Source organism: Diaphorina citri, unplaced genomic scaffold (genome assembly GCF_000475195.1).
Source record: "Diaphorina citri unplaced genomic scaffold, Diaci psyllid genome assembly version 1.1 scaffold91, whole genome shotgun sequence".
NCBI lineage: Eukaryota > Metazoa > Arthropoda > Insecta > Hemiptera > Psyllidae > Diaphorina > Diaphorina citri.
The window spans coordinates 306,571-315,055 of NW_007377528.1; positions in this window are offsets into that span (position 1 = coordinate 306,571).

Consider the following 8,485-nt stretch of genomic DNA (forward strand, 5'->3'; position numbering starts at 1 on the left):
TGTTCTGTTTAGTTCCGTTAGGTGCAAAAATCCCTATAGAACTTTTTTTAGGTAGGTATTTATTTTATGTAAAAAAATCTAGTGCGAGGCATTTGATTGTATTGTTTTGCAAAGGTCATCCCCACGCAGGGCTCCTTACAATAGATTTTTTTATGTTTTCAACAATAGCTTGTTTTTCTTCGCTAAGTTGTTTAGGTGTTTTGTTGGGTAAACAAGTTAATTGTGTTGCCAAAACACAACTAAACCAATAGGTTTAAATCTTTTTGTTTGGGTTGTTTTGGCTTTTGAGTCCTTCATGTACAGTTATTTGGACATCAGGGTCAGACGGTGTCCTTTGAGGATTATTTCATTTATTTCCTCTGAAGATTTGTTGTACATATGTATTTTCATGGATAGTTTTAATGTTGTTTTTTTATTTGCATGACAATATGGGTTATTTCAGCGGTATTTCGTTTCCTATCCAGATCCACCAATTTTCTACTTGGGCACGGTTGGTCGAGTAACGTGCTTTGTTGCCGTACATCAAGCCCTAGGGTTGATTCTCTGAATTTTCTAATGGTTGATGGATTTGGCAGTCAGCCCTGAGTGGTAATTTCAGTGGTAGCTTCTAAAACTGCAATGGTGAGCCAGTATTCAAGTTGTAGGTTTCTTCCAAGTTGATAACCATCCACAGTCAAGGATCTAAGTAAAATGTTATCTTTACCCTTCACTGACAAGCGGAAGACCATAGAGGCACAGCTTCTTCTTGTATTGAACAAGACCTTTTGCAAACAAATCAATACGGTCAACCATAATCTTATCTCCATCTCTAAGACTTAATCGGAACACAATACCCCTGTATACCACATAGACCAGGCTATTCCTAGCATGAAACTAATAATGCCTACTAAATATTATCAGTTCTATGGATATTGTGTTGTACAGCTATTTGATACTAAATGAGACATAATATTGTTCTATAAAAGACAAACTTCGAGATCTAGTGGACTTGTCATTGCCTTATTTAGATCCGCAATTCCTTATTCTCCGGGCAAGCGTTATTTGTTAATTCTATTATAGTCTGTAACGCCTCGCCTTGTAAAACAATAATTACTGACTCATAGCCTAGCCTGTGTTATCACAGTCCACTACGGTCTAATCTCTACTATAACAGTCTACTAATACAAACCATCCTGTTCCACCATAGCCATTTTAGTCGAAACCTCTTCAGATATTGCCCAATCCTGTGTTCAAATTTGAACAGCCTCCCCACTCCCTAACCAGTCTCCAGTCTCTGAAATCACAGCCTGCTACAGCCCATTCTGTTGCATCACAGTCCACTGACAACCTACCCTTCTACAGACCCTTTTCTAACCCAGCCTATTCCTTTTTTCTCCCTCCTTTTTGTTTTGAAATCGACTGCGTAAGTGTGGCGTTCTATCGGAGACAAGCATTGCTCGAGGTCCCAATGAAATGGAAGTTCAAGTTAATGAAAAGCGCTAATTCAATATGTATGTACCTCAAAGGAAATAGACAATAAGACAATATACAATTATACATATTCGTTCCCCATTTTACGTCCTTCCTCATGAGGTTTATATACACCTAGGTAATTCATTGTTTGAATCCTTTTTCTTTTTTTAGAAGAGAAAAAAAAACCTTGGAAAAACCCTTAAAAAACTTTGCAAAGTCAAAGCGACCGAAGGCAGAAAGATAATCTGAACGGCGCGGCTCGGCGCTCGGCGGAAAGAAAAGATCTATCATTGCCTTATCGTAAACAGAACAATGGGGGGGGAATTTCCCTTTCTCTCTCCCCTCCTCTTTTCTCCCTTGCTTTACCCTCCCTTTCTCCCCTCTGCCTTCTGGAGTGTGCCTTATCTGTAGCTTTCTTGCTTCATGTTATCCCATGTGTGTATGAGTGTGCATTTCGGCGGAAAGAAAAGATCTATCATTGCCTTATCGTAAACAGAACAATGGGGGGGAATTTCCCTTTCTCCCTCCCCTCCTCTTTTCTCCCTTGCTTTCCCCTCCCTTTCTCCCCTCTGCCTTCTGGAGTGTGCCTTATCTGTAGCTTTCTTGCTTCATGTTATCCCATGTGTGTATGAGTGTGCATACATTTATTATGTATATCTGTGTGATAAATGTAGCTATGTTCCTAACAGTGGTGGATGTACAGGAATTCAGGTGGGATTTGGACGAGTTTTCTCCCACTTAGGCGCCCTCATTTTCAAACGAGGAAAAGGAGACGCCTACAAAATGACTGATTCTAAAGACACAGTTTATGCCTTTGATAGCTTATAGATATAATCCTGATATTCAGGATCCAAGACACATGTTATGCCTTTGATAGCTTACAGATAATCAGGATTATAATCTGGAATTTTGGTCGTTTTCCTAACAAGTACCTATTTTTTACTATTTTGACGCTTAGAGGGAGGGATAAGTAAGGGAGAAAAGGAGGGGAAGGACGACAGACGAAAAACGCTGACCCCGTTTGAACAAGGGAAAAGGCCGAGAAGAATAATTTGTCCTTGCAATCTCACAGAATTCAGCTTACACGGAAAAAGCATATTGTTTTCATTTTCTACACCATTCCTACCCCGTCCTCCCATTTTCTACACCACTGATCACCTTTCTTCCACCCCAACCCTCCCCTCTTTCGGAGATATCTTTATCAGATTTTACGAAAAATGCTCCGGGCACTGCGAGATGAAAGATAACAGCCAACCTAAGTAATATAAAATATACGGGATGGTGTTGGGCGTTGGGCCACCCATTGGGCCCAAGGTACCCGTGTTCCATAAAAAACTGTTTCGCATTGTTTCGCAAAAGTTATGAGTGTTATGACCTTATGACGTAATATCAGAGAAGGAAAGTCTTTAAAAATATTGCAAATCGATTAGAATGGTTGCTGTGACGTCAGAATATTTCGAAATGCGACTTTATAATGTTGTGTTCAAGAAGGCAGCCTGAACTGCAAAATTGGGGCCATACCTACACGTTACAGCCGTTTCCTTTTGAAGAGTTCAGTTGAGTTTTAAGGGGGGAAAAAGACAAGAATTTTCGTCTGCAAATAGAATCGGCTCTCGAACTGAACCCAGGTTTTCATGGCAACAATTGTTTATTCAGAAACAACAAAAGGATACACACTTCATCAGTCCTTCACAGTCTCTTCATACAGACCTACGCGTTGTGGATAGGTTAGGTCTGGGAGCTATTCGAGTGTTGTAATTAAAAGACCATGTGTTTAATATTCGAATAGGTTAGAAGGTTAATTGAAAATAGTAATTTTTATTTTTTAATAAAAATAAAAAAATCAAAATTATAATTGTTATTTGTATGAGCATGCTCAGTTATCTACCATGAGAGCTTAAGCATGTTTATAAAGAAATAAAAATAATTATCTGTGGACTTATAAAAAATTAATAGATTATGATTTTTACTCATGTAGGTTGATGGATTTGAAGATACTGATCAGAAAGTTCTTGTAGATTCCCACCCTTATCAATATATTAGGTAGCTAGGTTGTATAATATTATGTCTAACCAGGTAGAAAATGCGGTAAGTTGTGTACCTAACTAGGTACCTACCTAATCCATGTAATCATTGAATAATGGAAGTGTAGACCTGGGTGTAATAGGTAAGTTAGTAAATAATACCTACATAGGTAGTACATAATAATTATGCTATTTTAATTAGATTGTGTTACTTAGGTAGTGTTCCTCAAAAACTTTCAAGTCTAAAACTAATTCCGTAGACATGAGAAAAATGGCACATCCACCGATAAAAACATAGCTCTGTAGTATTGGGAAGAATGACACATCCACTAATAAAAACATAGCTCTGTAGTATTGGGAAGAATGACACATCCACTAATAAAAACATAGCTCTGTAGTATTGGGAAGAATGACACATCCACTAATAAAAACATAGCTCTGTAGTATTGGGAAGAATGACACATCCACTAATAAAAACATAGCTCTGTAGTATTGGGAAGAATGACACATCCACTAATAAAAACATAGCTCTGTAGTATTGGGAAGAATGACACATCCACTAATAAAGACATAGCTCTGTAGTATTGGGAAGAATGACACATCCACTAATAAAGACATAGCTCTGTAGTATTGGGAAGAATGACACATCCACTAATAAAGACATAGCTCTGTAGTATTGGGAAGAATGACACATCCACTAATAAAGACATAGCTCTGTAGTATTGGGAAGAATGACACATCCACTAATAAAGACATAGCTCTGTAGTATTGGGAAGAATGACACATCCACTAATAAAGACATAGCTCTGTAGTATTGGGAAGAATGACACATCCACTAATAAAGACATAGCTCTGTAGTATTGGGAAGAATGACACATCCACTAATAAAGACATAGCTCTGTAGTATTGGGAAGAATGACACATCCACTAATAAAGACATAGCTCTGTAGTATTGGGAAGAATGACACATCCACTAATAAAGACATAGCTCTGTAGTATTGGGAAGAATGACACATCCACTAATAAAGACATAGCTCTGTAGTATTGGGAAGAATGACACATCCACTAATAAAGACATAGCTCTGTAGTATTGGGAAGAATGACACATCCACTAATAAAGACATAGCTCTGTAGTATTGGGAAGAATGACACATCCACTAATAAAGACATAGCTCTGTAGTATTGGGAAGAATGACACATCCACTAATAAAGACATAGCTCTGTAGTATTGGGAAGAATGACACATCCACTAATAAAGACATAGCTCTGTAGTATTGGGAAGAATGACACATCCACTAATAAAGACATAGCTCTGTAGTATTGGGAAGAATGACACATCCACTAATAAAGACATAGCTCTGTAGTATTGGGAAGAATGACACATCCACTAATAAAGACATAGCTCTGTAGTATTGGGAAGAATGACACATCCACTAATAAAGACATAGCTCTGTAGTATTGGGAAGAATGACACATCCACTAATAAAGACATAGCTCTTGTTTTTTTTTTTTTTTTTTTTTTTTAATGACTGGATAGGTTTTGCTTCTGGAAAAGGTAGATAATTAGAGATCGAGGGAGAGAAATAATCCCTGGAATAAATTGCACAAAAAAAGAGTTAAAATTGAGCTCATATGGTAATTATTTGTTCACTCCTGGAATTCCTTTAGATTGGCTGAGATTTATAACAATCTAATTAAAATCACAAGGCAAAACTGACCACTAAAATATGAAATTACAATGCGAAGGGCGTCCTACAATGAAGGGTTAATCTCAGTGTCTCCATGAGGGTTCGTTATCTTAAGGGTGACCTGATTGGGGGTAGTCAGATAATCGTCTGTTATCAACAAACATTGGAACCCAAATTATGATGGTAGTAACACCAACAAAAGATTGGGATCTGAATTGACAATAGTGGCTAGACCATAAGAAGGTCTCGTCAATATAACATTAATATTAGGTATTATAATCAAAATGTCATGTTTTTTTTCCAACCACATAAGAGTAATAATTATGTTAACTAATAATAAGGGAATATTTAAATGGTTTCTATTGTTGTATGATCTGAATCCAGAAAAGTGTAAAACTACAAAACAAAGTATTTCTCCCTTTAGTAGGCAGCTAAGCCAGACAGGTACATTATCTGGTGGATATTTTTTGCAATATCTACTACAGATGACCAATAGAAAACAAATAAAAAATAAGAATAAAATAAACATAAAGAAAACAGTTCGATTCCATTAGAAATCAATCAATTCAAATTTCACCTTCAAAAGAATATAGAAACGACCCAAATAAGTCCTCCCAAACCGTAAATATACATATTAAAGAGATCAGAATTTCAGAATTATTATTGTGAAGTTTTGATTTTTATTGTTTCAAATGAAAATGAGAATAAATTTGGCAAACCCATAGCCTAGCCTGTGTTATCACAGTCCACTACGGTCTAATCTCTGCTATAACAGTCTTCTAATACAAACCATTCTGTTCCACCATAGCCATTTTAGTCGAAACGTCTTCAGATATTGCCCAATCCTGTGTTCAAATTTGAACAGCCTCGCTACTCCCTAACCAGTCTTCAGTCTTTGAAATCACAGCCTGCTACAGCCCATTCTGTTGCATCACAGTCCACTGACAACCTACCCTTCTACAGACCCTTTTCTAACTCAGCCTACCCCTGTGTTATCACAACAACAGCCTACTCTGTGCTATCTAGACAGATAACAGTAATGTATGCCTCGTACTCACTACGCCATCTCTGCCTGTCTGTTGACGGTGCTTTTCCTATCAGTCATCGAAACAGGGTGGCTTCCAATTCCCTTGTAGACCCTTTTGTTGTGATCCATTGGGTAGTATGACTGAGTGCAGATACGATTCCATCCAACGATTCACGCGTAGTATCGACCTGGTATAGGTACCCTAATGAGGTTAGTCAGAAGACTTGCCGAAAGTTCAAATTCTATCTTCTCTTAGTTTAGGTATTTATTTAATCGGGGTTGGTTGGTCAGTAGATAGAGCACGGGAATTTCGTTACGAATTACTACAGTGCCAGCGGAGATGTAAAATTCAATTAAACAGGTGGTGAAATATCGCTTCCGTCAATCAAGCAGCTTTTGAGCCAGAGTGATTTTCAGTGGAAGAGGACATTTTATCAAAGAAAACAATCTTTTTCGTTGCTATATCGTCAGAGTCCACCCTGTAAGTTTTCTCCTGTCTACTCTCTCACTCTCTCGTTCCCATATTCCTATTCTTCATTACAAAAACCCCTTATCTCCATTTTCTCTCTCCCTCCCACCCCCCCTCCTCTCTTTCTCTCTCGTTTCTCTTATCATTGAAATACACAGTTCACAAACAGAGATAACAATCTTGATTTAATGGATATTGAATTTTGCTTTTATACACAATGTTTCCTCGTCTCTCTCTTTCTCTCTCTCTCTCTCTCTCTCTCTCTCTTGCTCTTATCAAAGTTGGTTACTTTATTATTCTTCATCCATCTTCTCTTTATCTTATCCTCGCATGTTATTTTCGTCTCTCTCTATCCCTATTCCTCTCTCTTTCCCTTTTCCCCTCCTTCTATGTTTTATTTATTTTCCTCCGACTTTATCAATCTTCTTTCATCTCTCTCCGTCTAACTAGTCTCTCCCTTTCCTTCTCTCTCTCTCTCTCTCTCTCTCTCTCTCTCTCTCTCTCTCTCTCTTCTTACGTAACAGATAAGAAAAAAGAGAGGGAGGGGACGAGAGAGAGAGAGAGAGAGAGGGGATCTACATAACATCTCCTGAAATGATCCAAAGATAAAGAGCTTATCATTTCAGACTCATTTTCCGCCAGAGAGCGGCTATTGCTCTCTCTCTCTCTCTCTCTCTCTCTCTCTCTCTCTCTCTCTCTCTCTCTCTCTCTAAAAATGTAAACACGTTATTGGTTTCAGACTCTTAACTCTGGAGCAAATTATAATCGATAGTTTAATAGGCTTGGATTGAACCTCCTGACACGAAGTCCACTGCCCTAACGCTCTGGTAAATAAAAAGATGATGCAAAAGAAGAAGACGACCAAGAAAAAGATGACGAAGAAGAATGGAGAAGGCCAAGAAGAAGACGAAGTCTCCTAATAAGATAAGAGCGGAAAGATATTGTATCTGGGCACTTTATGATCTGACCGCATCTTAAGGAACAAAAGAAGAACTAAATATAAGCAGAGATCCCTCTTCCCCTATCTTTCTCTATTCCTCTCTCTTTCCCTTTTCCCCTCCTTCTATGTTTTATTTATTTTCCTCCGACTTTATCAATCTTCTTTCGTCTCTCTCCGTCTAACTAGTCTCTCTCTTTCTCTCTCTCTCTTTCTCTCTCTCTCTCTCTCTCTCTCTCTCTCTCTCTCTCTCTTTCTCTCTCTTCTTACGTGTTCTTACAGCCCAAGAGGAGGATAAAAAACGGATAAAGAAGGAGGGGAATATGTAAACTGGAAAAAATTGGTGCTGAAGATATTATAGGTTCAATCCGCAGACCTGGTAATATCTGGTGGACCATTGTCTTCGATCTGTTACATTTAGTAGATATTCAGATATTGTCCAATTCAACTTACTGTATTCAAAAGGCCTTTCGCGTTTTCTATTGAAATTATTGGATATTTTTAGTGGACATTTTTCTGCGATCTGCAGGACACTAGTGGACATATTAACCACAAAATAATAATAATAAATAGCCACGTGACTGGAAATACCAAAGCTATCAGTTACAATACTACATATATATCACAATGTTTCAATCAATGCAATCAATGGACGACATTTGTGACAAGCAATTATATACATGATTAAAATTCCTTCGAGATAAGAATTACCTGATAATTATGTACCTATGCTTGTACAACATGATTATTCAATAATAAAAAGAATTTGGCAAACATGAAACTCTGTTATTCAAATAAAAGGATCCTTATCGGCGTACTTAAATCTAAAATGTACATTTAAGTATATAAAAATGAAATACATATAAGATATAAGAGTTGGAGATAAGC